General features: G+C 42.7%; 1 protein-coding gene, 1 long non-coding RNA gene and 2 other non-coding genes across 4 annotated transcripts in view; 1 reads left to right on the forward strand and 3 right to left on the reverse strand.

Annotated features, from left to right (window-relative positions):
- LOC135111263 (uncharacterized) overlaps positions 1-1,740 on the reverse strand; it is a 70,426-nt gene extending 68,686 nt beyond the window's left edge. Inside the window, exon 1 of the long non-coding RNA XR_010273664.1 lies at positions 1,157-1,740. This is a non-coding gene — a long non-coding RNA (uncharacterized LOC135111263). The remainder of the gene's footprint in view (positions 1-1,156) is intronic.
- Positions 1,741-1,752: 12 nt separating this feature from the next.
- The window catches only part of LOC135111261 (uncharacterized), a 50,540-nt gene continuing 32,292 nt past the window's right edge, over positions 1,753-20,000 (forward strand). Inside the window, exon 1 of the mRNA XM_064024480.1 lies at positions 1,753-1,759. The gene's annotated coding sequence lies outside the window, so the exon portion shown is untranslated. The remainder of the gene's footprint in view (positions 1,760-20,000) is intronic.
- On the reverse strand, positions 12,363-12,435 carry Trnaa-ugc (transfer RNA alanine (anticodon UGC)). Its single transcript has one exon. It is a non-coding gene; the product is annotated as a tRNA-Ala (tRNA).
- Positions 12,439-12,510, reverse strand: Trnaa-ugc (transfer RNA alanine (anticodon UGC)). The gene has a single exon. It is a non-coding gene; the product is annotated as a tRNA-Ala (tRNA).

The following is a 20,000-nucleotide window of genomic DNA, read 5'->3' on the forward strand; positions in this document are numbered from 1 at the left end:
CCCGGTCCTTCTCGGTTGTGAGCCGTGTGTGTGTGTGTGTGTGTGTGTGTGTGAGAGGCAAAAAGACATAACTGCTGATTGAATGGGTGATTACTCTTAGGTCTTAGTTTAACGTCACATCGACGTCACGGAAGGATGAGTGGGTGGGGTATCCATCATGACAAAATCAAGTCTCGTTACCATTGCTTGTATATTTTAGCAAAGATTATCCTAAATTTACTCCTATAATTGCCTTCATTATGCACACATGACACCAAAGCATATTTTTGCCAATTAGGTTGGGGTCTCAAGCACTCACTACCAAAACAGCATCCTTGTCCTTGTGATAAACGATAGAACACGACACATCAAACCTTTAGTAGTACCACTGAGCACGCAAGACAGCTTATGTAAAACCACGGCGTACTCTTGAATGATGAATACAAGGCCAATATTACAGGAACAGATGCAAGTGAGGATAAACAAAGTGTGTACGGAACAGATTATTTCGTAATGTTAAGGTGCAAAATAAGATTGTCAAAGTGGAGAAACTGGCTCAATTATAATTAAGGGAAGCCAGAAAAAAAATACTTCGGGTTATGGAAGCACCTTTAAAACAATCTTAAGTAACATCATGGGGGGAAGTTTGGTATTAATAGCAGCGCCACGACAACTCTCGGCGCTGCTATTAATACCACTGTTACCAACACTAGTATTGCAGATGAACACTCATAACTATTCCCACTTGAAATGATACAGTACCCTCACATCCAGTGAATCATTGACTGTCGAACGCCTTAATTTTTAACATCATTATACTATCTTATTATTATGTAACAAAAGTTCATTATCATCAGAAAGCAGTTTCTTAATCAGTAATGTATAAATCTGCCTCTACAGTACGTTCGCGGCTGCGTCAGGCTGGCTAGGATACTGAAGCAGGAGAGGCTTGAGAGAAACTGCTCCCTAAATGTGAACCAGTGGATGCGTGTCGGTGATTTATGCACAGCGAGACACACAAAATTCTGCTACACCAGGCACACGTGTCGGAAACTTTAAAAGAAATGAGTTTGGACTTAAGAAAGGAAAAAAAAATCTGATCGTGTGTGTGTGTGTGTGTGTGTGTGTTAGGCAGCGGAGGAGTCAGGGAAGACAGATGAATACACACACTACTCACCGAGCCAGCTAGCCCTTTAAACCATCAGCTGTCAGGCCTCGTCCTCCTGCACCTGCTGCTTGGTCCAAGAATGTTGTGGTCTTCAATACACGTCACTAAAATGAGCATTGAGCACTCTAACAATAAACTCGCCACAATGTTCCCAGTGAAAACTTAATATATACGAGTACTATATGGCAACTACACAAGACAGTCAAGTTAGCAGTTAATGTTTTTCATCAAACCTAAATGTTTCAGCGTATTTGTATACCGGTCTTATACAACTCTCTCCCAATATTTTATTTCGTATATTGAGGACATATTAATAACACGACTGAATGTCCAGTTATATCACCAGTCGAGCTCTTTAGAATCAAGGTGGCCAATGCGGTGTTTGACTCTCATCTTGAAGAATGAGTCCACCATAACGTTTCCTTACTGGCGGCCAAGCGGCAGTGGAGGGAGTGAGCCGTCATTTATTTTGTTCTAGCAGCCTCAGCAACAACAACATTTACTTTGTTTTTGTTTGGTGTGCGATTTGTACGCGTGTGAGCAGTGAGCTGTGGTGCTGAGGAAGTGAGAACTGCACCAGGGCGTCTGCGGAGGGCCGAGGCGCAGAGAGTGGTAAGTACGACGTGTTTTGTGAAGCTCCACCGAGTCTGGGGCGGAAATGGTGAGCCTGGCCTGCCTTGTGCGATGTTGTGTATCACATACAGAGACTAGTATACGGATAATATTTTTCTAACTGTCATCACGAGCAAAAAATGTGTAATGAAGTTTCCTGACATGACTCAGCTCGGTAGCCAGGCTTTCCTTCCTCATATGCTGCAGGCTGTACGTACTTTCGCAAATAGGCTTATATTTATTTACTAGAACTTTTCCGTTTTCAAGATTATGGTGTATCCCATCCTTAGTCGTTTTCATGGATGTCCAAATTTAGCCTAACTAATTTAGCCTAACCTAAAACCCTGATTGTTGTGGATAGGGAAAGAGATAAGATATATTGTGTTAAACTGCAATTTTACAGCCTCATTTATTCGCTTGGGATAGCAAGGTTAATTGTTTTAATACGAATCAATTTTTTTTTCTTTACAGAACATATATTAGTTGTATTGACTCGATCTGAATTGGGTAAAACTTGTTTAAAGATACAAGCTGATCTTTGTCGAAGTATAATAATACTTCAAAAAAACTTAAGTAATCTCTTGTTCTCAGAGCTGGTCATTCCGTCAAGAGCCATTACAGTATCTGTGGTGCATATGGAAGCGTCGCAACGCCATCTTTGGAGTCCAGGTGTGAAGAAAATTAATCTTTTGTGTGCGAGCTGCTGAATGCTTCGTGCTTGTTATTTATTTGACATAATTGCTTACAGTTACTCAAATTACGTAAAAAAAGCGTCACACTGTCGTCAGCTGTCACATAATTAAAGAACGCATGTTGCATCAGCGCTGGAGTGACGACAGTGCAGCACACAAAGCCTTGCGCCATGTACGGGTAATTGATGGAAGTGCAACAAATGGGTGACACTTAGCGTTGTACAAGTCACGTTCTTTTCCATTGCTCTCTCTCTCTCTCTCTCTCTCTCTCTCTCTCTCTCTCTCTCTCTCTCTCTCTCTCTCTCTCTCTCTCTCTCTCATCATCTTTTAAGAGAGAGAGAGAGAGAGAGAGAGAGAGAGAGAGAGAGAGAGAGAGAGAGAGAGAGAGAGCATGTGTTTAAAAGGTTAAAATTAATCTTGAAAAGTGTGGATCATTAGCACATTGGAAGATAAGAGAGGGTACTTATGAAGATTAATGCAGTGCCAGAGAGGCACTCAATGAGGCTGCCTTTGTGAAGGAAGATAGCGTGTGTGTATGTGTGTGTGTGTGTGTGTGTGTGTGTGTGTACTTCCCTATCTTGTCAGCCATTGCCGGAACGCTTCGCAAAGAATACTGAAGTGTGGGACTCCTTAGGGTGCGCAGCTTCCTTGTTTAGTCGTCCATTGGTACAGTACCTCGGGAAAAACCTTCCAGTGTTCCTGGAGGTGCACGGCTTCCTTGTTTGACATCTATTGGTACGACATCTTACATTGAAACTGACCGCTTGTCCTCGAGGCTCGCGGGTTGCGGTGGAAGCCCCGTCCGAGTACTGGCACTGTTACGACACGCTTGATCCCCAGGGATCAGATATCTGACCTTGGACACGTGTACCCGGCACCAAGTACGATGTGGAGAGACCGTTAAGCCTTTAAACCCTGAGTCAAGACACACTTGAACCCTGAGGAGCCAAGAAAAATGTCTGCTTTCTTCATTCCAGTCGTCAACTTGTCAATTAGGAGTACTACTGTATGTTAAAGCGAACTCTGCGCCAACAGTGGGCGATACAAGGCGTGTTCTCGAGGCCGGCAGCAGGCAAGGGCTTGTCGCAGGGCGGGGAGCCGTGATGGCATTGTCACCGCCATTAATCTGGACGGGCTGTCCTGTTAACCAAAAAAAACAAGGTACTTACCGAGCGGCTCCTCTCCTCCCCACTACCCTCCACACCGCCAGGCAGCGGCCTTCTTCCCGCCACATCTCAGGCGGCTTATGGCTCACAGTGACAGGTGCTGACGCCATCAAGCTGCTGACTTGCATAATATTCATATAATCATCAGGACAAGTACACTGCCTCCCCGCCACAACATGCTGCTATTAATGTCTTTTTTTAATTTCAAGTTTAATTAAGATTAATTTTAAGCTTAAATTTTCGAAGGTGAGGTCATGTCTTATAAACATTACGTTGTGGTGACTTACCCCCGCGCTTGCTGCCGCAGATTACCGGTAGTGTTCTCCAACACTTTTTTTTCTCCCTTTTACACAGTTTGCTGCCAACATGCCTGCTTTGCTTGTTTGCACCGCAGCGAGTGTGCCTGGTGGGGAGCAAGTTTGGCGAGTACTGATTAAGTTCTGTCTGGAAATGAGAGAAAAATACGGAGAGAAAATTCAGGTGTTAGAAAATTCAGGTGAAAGATTAATCAGGCTTCATTACACTGTGCATCTGAGTGAAAACAGAGAGCAACTGAAATTGGACAGTCACTTTGTAGGATTACTGTGGCTCTTCGCTCGCTCTTACTTGTGTGCTCAGTGACAACACGATGCCCGGGTGGTGGCGGCCCTCTCCTGCGTGAAGAGTGCTCAGGTGGGGCAGCTCACCAATCCTGGCACTCCCTTCCTCCGCCTACTGGTTTCCCTAAGGACCGCTCTTTCTTTCTTTTTTTATATATTTTCCTACTATATTTCTTTCACTTCCGTTCATTATCTCCCGTCTTTTTCATTACTGCTTTCCTCCACTCCACTTTCCTCCATCCAACCATTCATTACTCTCTCTCTCTCTCTCTCTCTCTCTCTCTCTCTCTCTCTCTCTCTCTCTCTCTCTCTCTCATACATTTATTTTGTATAAATATTCAGGTTCACTTTTAATTTGAAATAAATACAACGTAAAGAAAGTGATGAGTATGTGACTGATATGCATGGTTGACTGTGTGTACTGATGCGTTTGTTAATGACGTTATAAGGACCACCACCACCACCACCACTACCACCACCACCATCACCACCACCACCACCACCACCACCACCACTACCACCACAACCACCTATTGACCCCTCACACACACACACACACGCACAGAGGTTTTCAATACAATTTTGGTCAAGCGAAATGTACGAGGAAGTAAGATTCTAGGAGTGGTCCTGAAAAAGACACTATAACGAACGTGCCTCTCTCTCTCTCTCTCTCTCTCTCTCTCTCTCTCTCTCTCTCTCTCTCTCTCTCTCTCTCTCTCTCTCTCTCTGGTATACTTGTATGCAGTGTACTTCATTGTAAATAAAAATAAAAGTTTGGAGAAAAAATGGAACTGGAAAAAAAATCAGTCGTACAATGAAGTGGAGAACAAACTAAAAGTGACACTAACAAGACAAGCAATTACTACCGCATCCGCATTCGTGTGTGTGTGTGTGTGTGTGTGTGTGTGTGTCTGAAAAAAGGTGTTGAGTTGGCCATGTTTTGTTCAGATGTGATATTTATGATACTCTCGTTGCCACCAGTAGCTTCAGTACATAATTTACCGGGTGATTTTTTTTTTTTTTCCGGAGTGTTGTGCTGTTAAAAGAATGTACATGTAAGTGAGATATGTGATGGGTCTTGCGTAACACCATGGCGTTGACAAATAAGAGAGAAATACCTTCCATTATTTACCCATATCAAATTCTTCAAAACGCAACTGTCAGGAAATATAAGAAAGGAAAAGTCAAGTTTATTTCTCAGTTTCTCTTTTTAGATTTTGACGTTACTGCCTCTAGAAAAACATTCCATTTTCCTTGAATTGTATGTGGCTATGACTAAAGCAGTATTATTTTCTTGTATTCTTTTTATTGACTGTACATAAAAAGAGACCATTTATATTAATTAAACATGCGCATATCTCCATTTAATCTCTTCAGTCAAGGCAGTTCTCTGATTCTCCAAGCCATCACTTAATGATCACGATCCTCTTACATATTCACTCTACGCTTATATTTTTTGATTTTCACGCACCTATTTATTCTGTCTACGTCTCACTATCCGCCGTCTGTGGCACCATGGCGGAGCACTGAGCGTCATGAAGTGGAGACCAGGAGGGAGAGGTGGAAGAGGGTACGAGTGGATCAAAGAAGCTAAAAGGGATCATGTTAGATTTGAATTTCATCTTTCCTGACTCTCTCTCTGCCTCATCCTGCATCTCCGGTAACTGCTCCCTTTTTTTTTGGCTCCCTCCAACGTTCCATTCACTGGTTACCTCACCTCCTCCTCCCTCCCTCCCTTCGTCTTTCCTGTCCTTTCATTCTACAACGTGTGTTTTTTTTTTTTTTCCCCACTCTCCATCTTTCTCTCTGCCTACCTGCCTGTGTATCGGTCTCACATTTCCAGTAATATAAAATTGATGCAGAATATTTGGTTGAATTTCACCGGCGTGTGGAATAATTACTGGTTTGGATGAGCAGCGTTATTTCCTTTTGCTGTATATGAAGGGATAGGTAGATAGATAGATTAATAGATACATAGACGCGGAAGTAGACACACATACAGGAAAAATGAGAGAGAGAGAGAGAGAGAGAGAGAGAGAGAGAGAGAGAGAGAGAGAGAGAGAGAGAGAGAGAGAGAGAACCTTTACCTCTGCAACTCCTTACCTTCTTCAACCCACTTTCCTGTACAACGGCTCCCAGGTAGCGCGCCGCAGAAATTTCTGAACTTATCGCTGGATTGTCGCGGCCTTGACGGGGTGGCTGGTGTTCCTGACAAGCATGTGAATGTGTGCGGACGCCTGGTCCAGACTTGCACTTCTGTAAACCGTTTGTATTGAAAATATTAAGGCCTCAGACTAATACAAGATAAGCACCGGATGGAAGACAACACGAGAAGAAAGGGAATATTTGTCTTCAATACACCTGAGGATAGAGAAACATATACACCATGCGAGTACGTAGAAAATATACGGAATGAAAAGTTTATAAAACGAAAAGTGCAAAGGGCCTCCAGCCAAGCGTGCCTGTATATACTGAGGGCAGGGTGCCTCTGTGGCCCAAAGGTTTGGTGTTCGATTCTGAGTCACGATTCTTTGTTTCTCGTTATTTGAGGCAAAGCTCTTTCACAACCCTTGCCGGCATTACAGGATCTCGTAGTTGTGGTGTCATAGAACACTCAGGCTGCCTCTCTCTATATCTACATAGGCGGGCGAAGTAAGTCAGGGAACGGCGATGTTTGCGACACAGGCAGGGATGTCATGCCGCTTTTTGTATGTTATTCTGAATGTTTCAATGGTGTGTGCAACACGCCACCGCGTTGCCCACCCTCGCCACCGTCCCCACCTTCCCCACCAACGCAGTTTTCCGTGAAAGCCACACAGTATTGGTGAGCCAGAGGCAGTGGGAAAGTCGACGACGTGGTTAAAGAGAAGCGGTCAATGTGTCAAGCTCGGGTGATGTGGTGGGGAGACATTTCATTCCATAACATACCGTTGTTGAAATGTACCTCGTTCACTCCATTGGTGTCGTTGTCTCTTCAGTCAGAGGTATCAATTTTGTAAATTCGTTGCCTTTATGGAAATCACATATAAAATGACTCCTACTTAATATTGCTCCCACAGGATCTTGCGTTGATGCTCCACCTCTTCTTAATTCATCGTTCCTCTCATGAGTTGGTATCATTGATTTTCCTTTCACAGATTTAATTTCCTCTCTCAGTTTATGTCTCTGCCATGAGGCCAACACTTACTGACACATGCTTATCGGTGGTGACGGCTGCGAATGTTACGATATTTAAATCTTTCAGTGTGTAACCTTGAAAATAATGCCAAACGAAATATTTGAAATAGAGGGAGTTTCTAAGAAAACAGCAATATTTGTACAAAGCGCATTTCACATCCAAAGACATTTTCTACCTTTTTGCAAAAGCTGTCTGTCTGATCTGGTGTGTGTGTGGCGGTAATGGAAGCAAAGCAGCTTTTAAGAGATGAACTTAGAAGAGTGTGTGAATAGAAGAAGGAAAAGATCAGAACAGGCTTTGCATAGTTATGACTGAAGGAAGAGACGTCCTTTGTTATCTTTGGCGGAGGTGTTGGGGAGAGAGAGAGAGAGAGAGAGAGAGAGAGAGAGAGAGAGAGAGAGAGAGAGAGAGAGAGAGAGAGAGAGTCCTTCCTTTTTCATCTTCGTGTAATCTTTCATCAGTACTTACCTTCCTTTCCATCAGTTTCTGTTGCTCGAGAACCCATCCTCCTCCTCCTCCTCCTCCTCCTCTTTGCTTGTTATTTTTCAATTTTTTAATCCTTTAACTTAACATATTACCGGATTACACTTTTCACTGAACCGTAATTTTTTGTAATCTCTCATGTCCCTGTAATTTGGCTTGAGGTGCCTTGCCTCACACCCTCTCAGTCCACCAACAGCACCAGTGTAGCGTCACTCCTCCGCTCCCGCTTTGCATCCGTCTATCCGTCAACCGTCCGCTCCAGTATTTGACCTTCCCAGTCTGAATGCGGTTACGGGTGCTTTTAGTTTAAATTTGTGCATTGCTCATTTATGCGAATGGAAACTAGCTCAGAGATAAAGATGAACAAAATACATGCCACTATTTTCCGCTCCGTAACTCTGAAGTAATATAGATTCTAAGAGCGTAAAATGAGACTCAATTACAAATTTACCTGAAATTTTTCTCCCGAAAGAATTTAATCACCAGAAAGTTGAAGAACAAAGGAAGGCAGACGATACCAAAGCTTGCCAGTAAAGGAAGTAATATACTCGTTATAAACATATTACTTTGCTCATGCATGCGAGTAATGACGTAATAGGGATGAGAGTGAGCGGAAAGTTTTGCAGTTCTGAGCCATGGCGCTAAGGAGATGTGCTCTTAACAAATTTACGAATAAATTTATGGACAAACGGTGAATGATTAATAGGAAAAGTAACATTGCGGCGAAGTATGGAAGATGAGAGAGAAGTTATGAAGAGGAGGAAGATAAAAAGGATTGTTTTCTCCGTTATCTAGGGTGTGCTGGACGACAGCCATTCCTCTCCCGACAAGTTGTGTTACAGTGTGTGACTGAGATCATTGTGTGTTTCCAGCATCCATATGTGACCATTTTAATTTTTGTTTTATTATGGAACAAATAAAGCTAACTTACTTTACTTAAATATTGACTTACTTGAGTACATATGAACATAAAAGGAATAAAGAGAAGCTGCAAGAAGCTGTCAGGTCTACATCCCTACCCATTTCCATCTATTATCTTCATCCGTAAATATGTCTAATCTTTTAAAGCCCTTAATAGTTTAGCACTGACAACCTGATGATTGCGTTTGTTTCATACATCTTCGCTCTATTCGAGAACAAATTCCTTCTACTGATGGTGTTGGTGACATGATGGCGATGTACGATTATGCTGGTGGGTGTAGACTTGAGCGAGAGTTTGGCAGCAGGTGCACGGTGGGAATTTTCCATAGTGTTCCCATGAAATGCATGACGCATGGGTGTTACGAGGCGCGTCCGTTGCCGCGTCACGCGTCTGCTATACTGCTCATTATTAATTTGACGCGAAAAACGTTCAGGTGTGTTTAGTACCTGGCGAGGCGAACCTGGTGGGGAAAAAAAAGGTGCAGCGTATGAACTTTTCATTAGTGAGGGAAAACTCCGTGCCTGGCAAATACTGTACTTGAAAAAAGTATACGGTTGGATGAAAAATATTATTTTACCTTTATTTTTAAGCTGGAGGGAACCATTTTGGTGGAACGCACAGCAGCACAGCACAGCCCTCTCGGCTCCCACAGAGGGCCGGGACTGGCTGGCTGCATAATGGATGACGTGCAAGGACGCGTGCCACCTCAGGAACTGTTCACCACTAGCGTTCTGTTTTGTACCAGGTTGGGCAAATAAGAAATAAAAAAAAAGAAAATAATTTAATACTGAAAAGAAAGAAAACTATTCGAGAAATGTACAACTCTTGCTAACAAAAGTTTGCAAATGGACGCAGAGTTGTACAAGGCCTCAGCAAGGCCATTAAGTCTGGTGCGCCTCTTCTGCTTTACCTTTTTTTTTTTTTGCATACTCGTAAATTCTGCAGTGTGTGGCCCGCCTTGAGGGAACGCGTGGACGAGGCACGTGCCGGCTGTTGAGTGGCTCACTGCGAGAGAGAAGAGAAAGCAAACCAACAAAGAGAAGAAAGAAAAGTAGAGTTTATGATTTTTCGTTACTGTGGAAAAACCCCTTTCATGCCAGACAGATACTGTACTTGGAAGAAACAAAAAAATAGATATTGTATGATGAAAAGTTGTATGTAGTGGGAAGGTCAAGTATTATGAGCAACGTGTGTGTGTGTGTGTGTGTGTGTGTGTGTGTGTGTGGTCAGTGGCGGGCAGGCTCCCACTACCTGCGTGAGCGACCTTGTTTACACGGGAATTAATTAGCGCAAGAGGCGGCAGGTGGGTGAAGTGACGTGTCCTGCCTTTATTATAAATCACGCCCTTTATATTGCACGGTAGGAAGAAAATAGTCCATCACAACACACACACACACACACACACACACACATACACACGAGTACCTCACCTGACTCTTCCATCTGTGAGGGATTCAGTATGGGATGGTTTCGTGGTTCCTTCTCACACGAGCATCAACGGTTCAGGTCGTTATCCTCCTCGGAAGGCTTCGCAAATCTGGTCTTATCCCGCTCAGCAGAAATGAACGAATGTGTTCCGTGTGTGAGTCAGATCTGTCTCAGTTAAGCTGCTTTATAGAGCGTGTAATATTTCATGCGTTCAAATTCATTTTTATCTTTCTTTTTCTTTTATTTCCAGCGATAAATGGCTGCTGCCTCTCGAAAACTTTCACTGTTATTGGAGTTTTATTGAATATAAATTTAATATGAAACAGATGTTATATACATCCTCCCTTCCGCCTCCCGTTACACGAATGACAGATTCTCCAAAACCAGACGCGCGCCACTTACTGCCACCTCTTCAAATTGCAATCGTGTCTAGATAACCAGTTCAGGTGAAAACTACATCTGTTACATTAGTAACTGCGACACGTCCTGGCAAAGGTCACACGCACCGCCCCTGCCACGCCTACTTGTCCTAGCGGAGGCAATTAGTGTCGCCTGTGCCGGGAGCCGCGCCACGCTCGTCTGTCTGAAATCTGCGAGTTACCTCACTGTGAAAAATAACATTACATGTTCCGCTTTACCATGCATTGGTTTATTTTATACAGCGCGTGCTTTATGCAGCGAGGATTCCATGACAAAGTAAAACAGAACAACAGAATCACTACAGTTCAGGATATAAAAGCGAGTTTGGTGCAAATAATTTCAGAAAGTCAGTTTGCTTTTCGCTACTTTTTCCCATGACCAAATTTAGTGGATATTGTTTCCCTGGGCAATAAGACCTCACTTGTTCGCATTTTTCTCGCGGCGATGGCTTTTATCAGCAAACTTATTTGGTGGTCTGATGGTGCAGACTGTGATGTGCAGGGCAGGGCTCGGGAATTTAGCTTATGGCAGCGTGTGGGGTAGAATGCTTGGGATGTGTGTGAACAAGCATCATCTATTTGCAGTTATCAAGTAATAACACACTTTTCTTGTAAACGAGAAAGTGTTGCCAAATAAGACCCAATAATAATGATTTAAGGTTTAAATTATTTTGTTTATTAAGAATAAAGCGGTTACGCTGTGAATTCATTTAGCCGGTAATGGCAAGTCACCAGGTAGCGGCGGCCATCCAGACAGGTAAACACTGACACGTCCCAAAACACCAAGACCCGGTGGCAGTACGGGTAGCCTCCCAACAGAGCTCCCCGCCTCCCAGTGACCATTAGGTGAACTGACAGCCCATAAGGCGTATCGCTGGGGTGAATGAGGGAGCGCTGTGTGGGGTCTGGCAGCCATGAACCATCCCGGCCAGCACAACAAACCCCCGGCCGTGCTAGTGTCAGTGTCCATCACTGTGCAAGGCTTCATCGGAATTCCTCTCATTTACGTCACGCTGGGCTGCCCGGAGTCGATTGTGTCCCGCGTCAGATTAGCGTGTCGTGATTAGTGGGGCAGTCTGCTGTTATGGATGCAGGGACAGACTGACCCCCACCACCACCACCCCCACCATAGCCGCCACCATCATCATTGTCATTATCACCATCATTATCACTGAATGCAATTACTAATTTGCAAAGTGATCTGTTATTTTACTTCACGCATCTTGTCTCTGTTTTTTACCTCTTAAGAACACAAAGCAATATGGTAAGCTGCAAGATGCTGGCATGCCTACACGTGGCAATTCCATTATTGAGCATACGTGTCCACCAATCGTCTCTGCTGATGAATTTGTGCAATCTCTTAATGACGCTCCTTACTGACTCAGCACTAGCAATTTCATTACTGAGTCCACTCCAGTCACCTGCCATCTTCTTTGATAACTAATTTCCTCCTAGCCTTTTCATGAGGGAGGTTTCAAGACACTTATCCTTCAGTTTCTGATGGTCGTATTTGACCTCTGTTTAGGGACTGGCGCCACAGTGGGCATTTTTTATTCTTTTGTTGACCTTGGCCAGCAACCCTCTTATATGAAAAAGATAAAATAAATAATAATAAAAATTCTACGTCTACCCATTTGATGATTACCGTTAAGATCACTGATGCCTATTGAAAATCCCAGAGGTCCTAAAACTGACCCCTGTGGTATCCTAAAATCCTGGAGATGCGGGGTATCGATCCCCGTGCCTCTCACATGCAAAGCGAGCGCTCTACCATTTGAGCTACATCCCCTTATGGAGGTGCCGGGGATCGAACCCGGGGCCTTTCACATGCAAAGCGAACGCTCTACCACTGAGCTACACCCCCTTGCTCTCGTTCACCTCGGCAAGTATTCAGGCGTCATTCAAGTCCGCTTTTCGTCTGTCTTGCGCTGTAGCCTCCTCCACTCATCATTACGACTAGAGAGAGAGAGAGAGAGAGAGAGAGGGAGAAGCAGAACGGAAGAACAAAAAAGAGGACCTGTTTCAAGAGAAAAAGAAATGGAAATAAATGTACAGAGTTGAGGGATCAGAGAGAGAGAGAGAGAGAGAGAGAGAGAGAGAGAGAGAGAGAGAGAGAGAGAGAGAGAGAGAGAGAGAGGTTATTCAAAGCGTCACAAACATGGAAAGAGAGAGCATGCCGAACAGTCTGAGTCTGGAACATTTTTAAAAGACGGAACAGAGAAAACAGAATGAGGAAGAGGAGTAACAACCGTGCAGGCGAGACGAGGGAAACTGAGAATAAGAAAAAAGAACAAGATGAAGAGGAGGAGGAGAAGGAGAAAGAGAATTGCATGAAAAGTTTCTCTATGACTAGACGAACAAGAGAGGAAGAGGAGGAGAAGGCAGAGAATGAGCAGGAAATAAAGAAGTAGAAAATAACAGAGGAGAAAAGAAGAAGATGGAAGGTTAAAATGAATATGAGTGTGAGGATTAGAAGTAATAGGAGAAAAAAAAAAACAGAAAGCAGGAGAGGAAGAGGAAGAGGAGATAAAAAGTTGAGATGGAGGAGGAACAGGAAGAACGTAAAAAAAAAAGTTTTAAAACACATTTATATAACACAAGAACTATCGCAGGAAGAGGAAAAATAGGATGGAAGAGAGTGACACAGACTTATATGAATAAAAGTATATAATGGTGAGAAAATATTATAGATTTTAGAAAGGAACTGATGATATGTAACAACACCGTATAACACATTAGATGACAGGGAACGGAGAACAAAGGAAACATGTGCACTGAAAAGTAGTAAGCTGGGAAAAGGAGGGAGGAGGGCAAGAGAGAGAGAGAGAGAGAGAGAGAGAGAGAGAGAGAGAGAGAGAGAGAGAGAGAGAGAGAGAGAGAAAGAGAGCTATTGAATTTTGTCCAAAACCTCTGAAAATTTGGTATACGTGAGCAGATTATCAACGAAAAGTAGAAAAAAAAAAAAAAGTGACGGAGGTATATGTTATGTAGCAAGCGGGGGCTGGAAGGGCGGGTCTGCGGCGGCCTGGATGGAGGCGTGTGTGCTGCGGGTCCCCACACAGGTATTGACGAGGAGGGAGTGACGAGACGACCGTGGCTTGCAAGGGGAAGGTTCTGAGCCTGTGAATAATGAGGTGGCGAAGGAAGAGGAGTGGGAGAGACAGCGAAGGGTAGAGAGATGGAAAGGATAAGAGTGTATCATATATATAGACTAGCCAACATCTCACAAATAAGCAATGACTGGTTGGTTGACTTATATGGTGCAACAATGAGGTCACACGGCGCCCCTCACAGTGAATAGAAGGGAGAGACAAACATTGACAGACGGACAGGTACATGATTAACGAGAATTACGGAGTGTCGCAGCCCTTTCATTAATAAAGTGAATGTTTAGGGACTTGGAGTGGGAACTAGACAGAAAAGGGTACTGAAAAATGCGGCTCTATGAAGGATGAAAGGAAAAGGAAATGTAGAGTGACCTAGAATAGGAAATAGACGGAAAGGGTAAAGAAAAATCCCTCTCCCTGAAGAATGAAAGGAAAGGGAGTGACTTGGGATGGGAACTGAACAGAAAAATGACTCTGAAAAATTGCCAGCCTATGAAGAATGAAGGAATAATTGAAAGACAAAGCTGACTCATTTCCTCGTATAAGACAGTGATTACTCTCCTGTGGGAAAAATGAAGTCCTGGAAAGGTGAAGAAAGAGAGGAATGATTGGTTATTTTTGAGCCACAGCAGCAGGATCAGGGCGCTTTCGAGAGAGAGAGAGAGAGAGAGAGAGAGAGAGAGAGAGAGAGAGAGAGAGAGAGAGAGAGAGAGAGAAGCTCGACTATTCCAGGAAAAGAATGAAAGAATCTTAAAGCACGTAGCAAAGCCTAAGTCCGGCTTGATGGAAAAAAAAAAAAGAAGAAAGAAAATAAACTGTTCCAGCGGCGGAGATTCAAGGGTGGAGAACAAGTGGCAAGTATTGTCAACAAGACCACGCGAGGGAGGCGGGCACACTGGTGGGTAATGAAGCACTGCAGCGGATGCGGAAAAAAAAAAAAAAAAAACGTAGTGGAAAGGAAGAGAAACAACATGCCCTCTGCGGAGTCGAATTGCGTGTTGTTGTTGTTGTTGTTATTGTTGTTGTTGTTGTTGCTGGATAAAGTCCCCCTTCCGTAATCAATTGCAGGTGAAACTGTGACAGAACACAATTTAAACAGTAATTAGTGAAGATGATACAACAAAAGGGTGGTAAGATTCTCTCTTTCTCTCTCTCTCTCTCTCTCTCTCTCTCTCTCTCTCTGGGTGGTGGTAGTGTAAACAAACGCACCGAGGAGCTCCTATTTTCAACCCAATAGACGGGAAAACTAAAGGGTCCAGGAAGCAACGACTTAGACCAAAGGTGTGTGATTATAAGAAGAATCGTTGGTGCTAAGATAGAGTTAAGGGGTTTTTGGACTTTGTCATAATTTAAGGCCAAAAAAATTCGGAGCTGAGTACCACTCCCCCCTTGACCGGCGGGCCATTTTCCGCGCATGCGCAGTACACCTGACAACACCTGAGCGTCCTTAGCAACCACCCTTAACTTAATTTACACCACCTCGGTAAACCACCACTCATCATATATTTGAAAATGGCTGAGAATCTACAAAACAATTCTCAAAGCCTTGAAGCTCAGGTAACTGATGAGCCTGACATATTAGAGGATAATACTACAGCACCAACAGCACAACCCACAGCGATAACAGAAGAGCCACCACCGCTATCACCTCAAACGCAGGCTGTGGTAGAGGCATCCCCTGAGTTACCAACTAGGGATTTTTTAAACAAACATTTTCGTAAGCCAGACCTGCAAAAAAGATGCCGTGAATTGGGTCTTGCAAATGTTTGGACAAGTAGCAAAAGCCAACTCATTGATATGATCATTGAAAAGTCACGGCCACCTTCTAACGATATCGTGAATGATGAAGTGCACACACCACCCTCACCCAGCCACTCACCGCCTGCACCCCTTCGGACTAGACAGAGTCTTCCCTCTGACACCCCTCAGCAGGTTAACCTAGACCATGGCGGGCTGGACATACCCGATATCAGTAGAAAAATCGGGATAATTATGACCAAGCTAGAAATTAAAGATACTGAAATTGACTTGCTGAATACTGAAATAAAAACTGCATACCACACGATCCAACAACTCCAGAACCGTATCGCTGAGTTGGAACAGCATCACTGTGGTAGTGAAGCACGTCATCCCACACCAGGAACACGCTCTACACCTAACAACTGCCTCCTCCTTGGAGATACGAATTTACGAGCAATTTTACGTTCCGATCTCCAAAACAATTGCCAGATAAGGACCATCTTCGAAGCAAATATGGATTTACTAAGATGCTGGATAAATGAAAAATTAAGTAATATTCCATCTCAGTGTATATTATACAACGGAATCACAGATATACTTGAAGAGAAATCACCACCAACAATACTGAACAACTTAAGTTTGCTGATTGCTGAATTGAAGGAGAGAAACAATGAAATGAAAGTACATGTCTGTCAGATTGTGTCCCCTCCTGGTTCACATGAAATACAGGCAAAAGTACAAGATTATAATGAACAACTACTTAAGTGGGGTGAAGCCAACAGCATAAACATAATCAGAACGGCTCCTTCTTTTACACTGAGCACAGGTGAGATAGATGATTTCTGTTTCGAGACGAAAATCAGTCCATATCCCACGCTAAATAGACTGGGAGCAGTCAAGTTGCTCAATACCATTAAACGGGAATGTCCAGACTTCCATATCTGCAATAACTGGGAGGAAATCAAGAAAAGTATAAATACACAAACTTCACAACGCAATGCAAGAAATAGATACATGGATCACAATAACCTCAGATCAGTCAATCAAGAATCTGTCCAGAACGCTGGCTCTTGTGGCCGGCCAACCTATGCAGATATGGTTTCCCTACGCTCTCACAGCAAAGCAACACAGAAAGGACATCCATATACTCAAACGTCTTATAGAGCTTCCCATCAGTCTCTTACTGCTCCTAAACCACGAGATCCTTTCCATATCACACCTGCTAATATATTGGCAAGAGAACATGAGGCAGACTGGAGCAGCGAAGAGGATACACTCAGGCCCGATCTGCCCGATGCAGCCCCGAGGAGAACGCTGGAGGACAGACATCATACAGCCCATTATCAAGCTCGCAGCAATACCCTACGACTGGATAGACGGAATAGAAACCACCCAGTGCAGAAATACGCAAGTGCCCCGGTATATGAGTCTCAGGAAATGTATGGTTTCAGAAGGGAAAGAAACCGATATGCTAATGAGTGTACCCCGGTGTCTGGAACACAGAACGTGCATAGTGATAACTCATACGGTTACAGAAATGAGAGAGATAGATATGCTAATGAGTGTACCCCGGTGTCTGAAACACAGAACGTGCATAGTGATAACTCATACGGTTACAGAAACGAGAGAAATAGATATGCTAATCAGAGAAGTAAAACAGGGTGTTACAATTGCGGCGAATACAACCATATTCAAAGAAATTGTAGGTTTGACCACAAACTCTTATGTAGCAATTGTCAACGTCTCGGTCATAAGAGCCGCTTATGTCAACAATATAGGGCATAGGATGATGGCGAAGAAGCCTCTGCCGTTGTTGAAATAAAGGAATTTAGAAAAGATTTACTAACGGTGGAACACATTAACGCACAATCACTATTATCGAGTTTGGATGAGGTGAAATTATTGATAATAGATAGAAAAATCGATGTTTTATGTGTGAGTGAAACATGGCTTCAAGCAAACACCCCAGATAGCTATGTAGAAATTCCTAATTACAAGATCTTTAGATGTGACAATGGCCGAGGAGCCGGGGTGTGCATATATGTCCATTGTGCCCTCAATCCCTCTGTCATTAAATTAGATGTACCAAGGACGACAGGCGTGGAGGATGTGTGGGTAAAAATACAGTACAGGAAATGGCCGGCCATCATCATTGGTTGTGTATATAGACATCCCAAGGCCTTAGCCACTTCATTTGATTACATTCAAGACATTTTTAGGATGGTATGTTTACGTGACAAAAGTGTCTTCATCCTAGGAGATTTTAATGACGACATAATGACAATGGGCAATAAAATCAGTAAGGTGATAAAAAACAACAAGTTGACACAAATAATAGATAAACCCACAAGAACAACATCAACATCAGCCACGTTACTAGACCTCATAATAACTAATAAACCTGATGTCATTTTATCACAAGATGTTGTTCCTCAAGTCATAGCTGACCATGACCTAATATCAGTTGCTTTAAATGTAAGGAAACCCAGAAAATTGCTTGAGGTAAAAACGTTTCGTAATTTGAAGAACTATGATAAAGACACTTTTTGCTCGCTTCTTCTTGACAATGTTCTGATTTTGAATAATATATTTTTAACTGACGATGTCAACAAACAAGTAGAAATTTTTAATGATGTTTTTATTAATTGTCTTAATATATGTGCCCCTACTGTAACTAGAGCAGTGAAAGGAAGACCAACACCATGGATGAATGACGGTATACGTGAGGCAATGGAGGAACGTAATAACTTGCAAAGAGAGTTTAAAATCGACACAAGTAATTCGCGGTTACGGGAACGTTATAAGACAGTAAAGAAACGCGTCAAGCAACTAATTAATAAAACAAAGATGGATCACTACCTCAATCGCTTTAAAGACAACAAAGGGAACACTTCGGCTACGTGGAACATCATTAAAGAAATTATCCCTAGTCAGAAAAATAATCACAATTCCTATAATTTTGAAAACGTAAAAGAGAAAGCCGAAGAGTTCACTAATTTCTTTTCTGGTATTGGGGAATCCACTTTTAAACGCTCACAGAAAGAACTAACTGATGATGGTAAATCTGTTGGCCAGCTTCCTGAACCTAATATTAGTACTGTCTCTACTTTTAGACCAGAACCAGTAGATATTAACACCATAATATTAACAGTTAAAGATCTCAATACAACCAGCTCTGTCGGCTCTGATGGTATCGGGTTACGGTTTCTCCGAGACGCGCTGTGTGTCATAGTTCCCTTCCTTACGTGTATGGTCAACACATCCTTGGTGACGGGGGTGTTCCCTGAGGCCTGGAAACACGCCTTGGTCGTCCCAATATATAAGAACGGTGACTCTGATAGTGTGAATAATTACAGACCAGTATCTATACTACCTATCATATCTAAAGTACTGGAAAAAATTGTTGCTAAACAGCTGTCATTTTACTTAGAATCTAATAGTTTATTGTCTAAGAGTCAACATGGCTTTCGACCCAAACTATCTACTGAAACGGCCCTCACTAGCGTCACAGATGCATTGTATGCAAATATGGACAACAAGAAAGTATCTCTGTTAACCTTGTGTGACCTCTCCAAAGCATTTGACACAGTCAACCATAAATTCCTTCTAAATAAGTGCTCTCTATTAAATATTGACTGCTTTTGGTTTGATAATTATTTGATGAATAGAAGTATGTCAGTTCGTCTAGAAAACAATATATCTAAAAAGAAAACTACTTGCTATGGGGTCCCACAAGGCTCGATCCTGGGACCAATTTTATTTGGCATCTATGTCAATGACTTATATGAACATGTTGATTGTTTCCTGATACAATATGCTGACGACACACAATTTTTGCATTCGGGAACTATTGAAGATATTAATCAAATTGTGAAATACACTGAGGACACTCATGAGAAATGTCGAGATTATTTTTTGAAAAATGGTTTGATGTTCAACTCCTCTAAAACTCAGTGTATTTTTATAGGAAACAGTCAGCTATTATCTAAAATTCCACCTACCACAACGATCAACTTTAATGGGAACATCATATACCCAAGTAAACACGTAAAAAACTTAGGAGTCTATATTGACCGCTTTATGCTCTTTGATGTCCATACTAATGAGTTAAATAAGAAAGCTATTGGTATTTTAATGTATATCAGCAGAATAGGTGACAGCTTAGATAAACAAACCAGGGTCATTATTGTACAGACACTCGTTCTTAGCTTAATTGAGTATTGCATTAGGATATGGGGAACTGCAAGTGACACTGTAATATCTAATGTGCAGAAAGTGCAAAATTTTGCAGCAAGGGTTGCAGTGGGAGGAGTAAGGAAATATGATCATATATCTCCATTTATCAGGGAACTGAAATGGCTAAAAATAAAGCAGAAACATGTATTTCAAGTAGGTATAACTATTTTTAAAGCTTTACGAGGATTTTACCCAGAATGGTTTTTATCATTAAGCAGTAGACAAGCTGTTACTAGCAGCATCACCAGACAGAGGCACAGCCTGTACGTGC

This window comes from Scylla paramamosain, chromosome 21, assembly GCF_035594125.1.
Source record: "Scylla paramamosain isolate STU-SP2022 chromosome 21, ASM3559412v1, whole genome shotgun sequence".
NCBI lineage: Eukaryota > Metazoa > Arthropoda > Malacostraca > Decapoda > Portunidae > Scylla > Scylla paramamosain.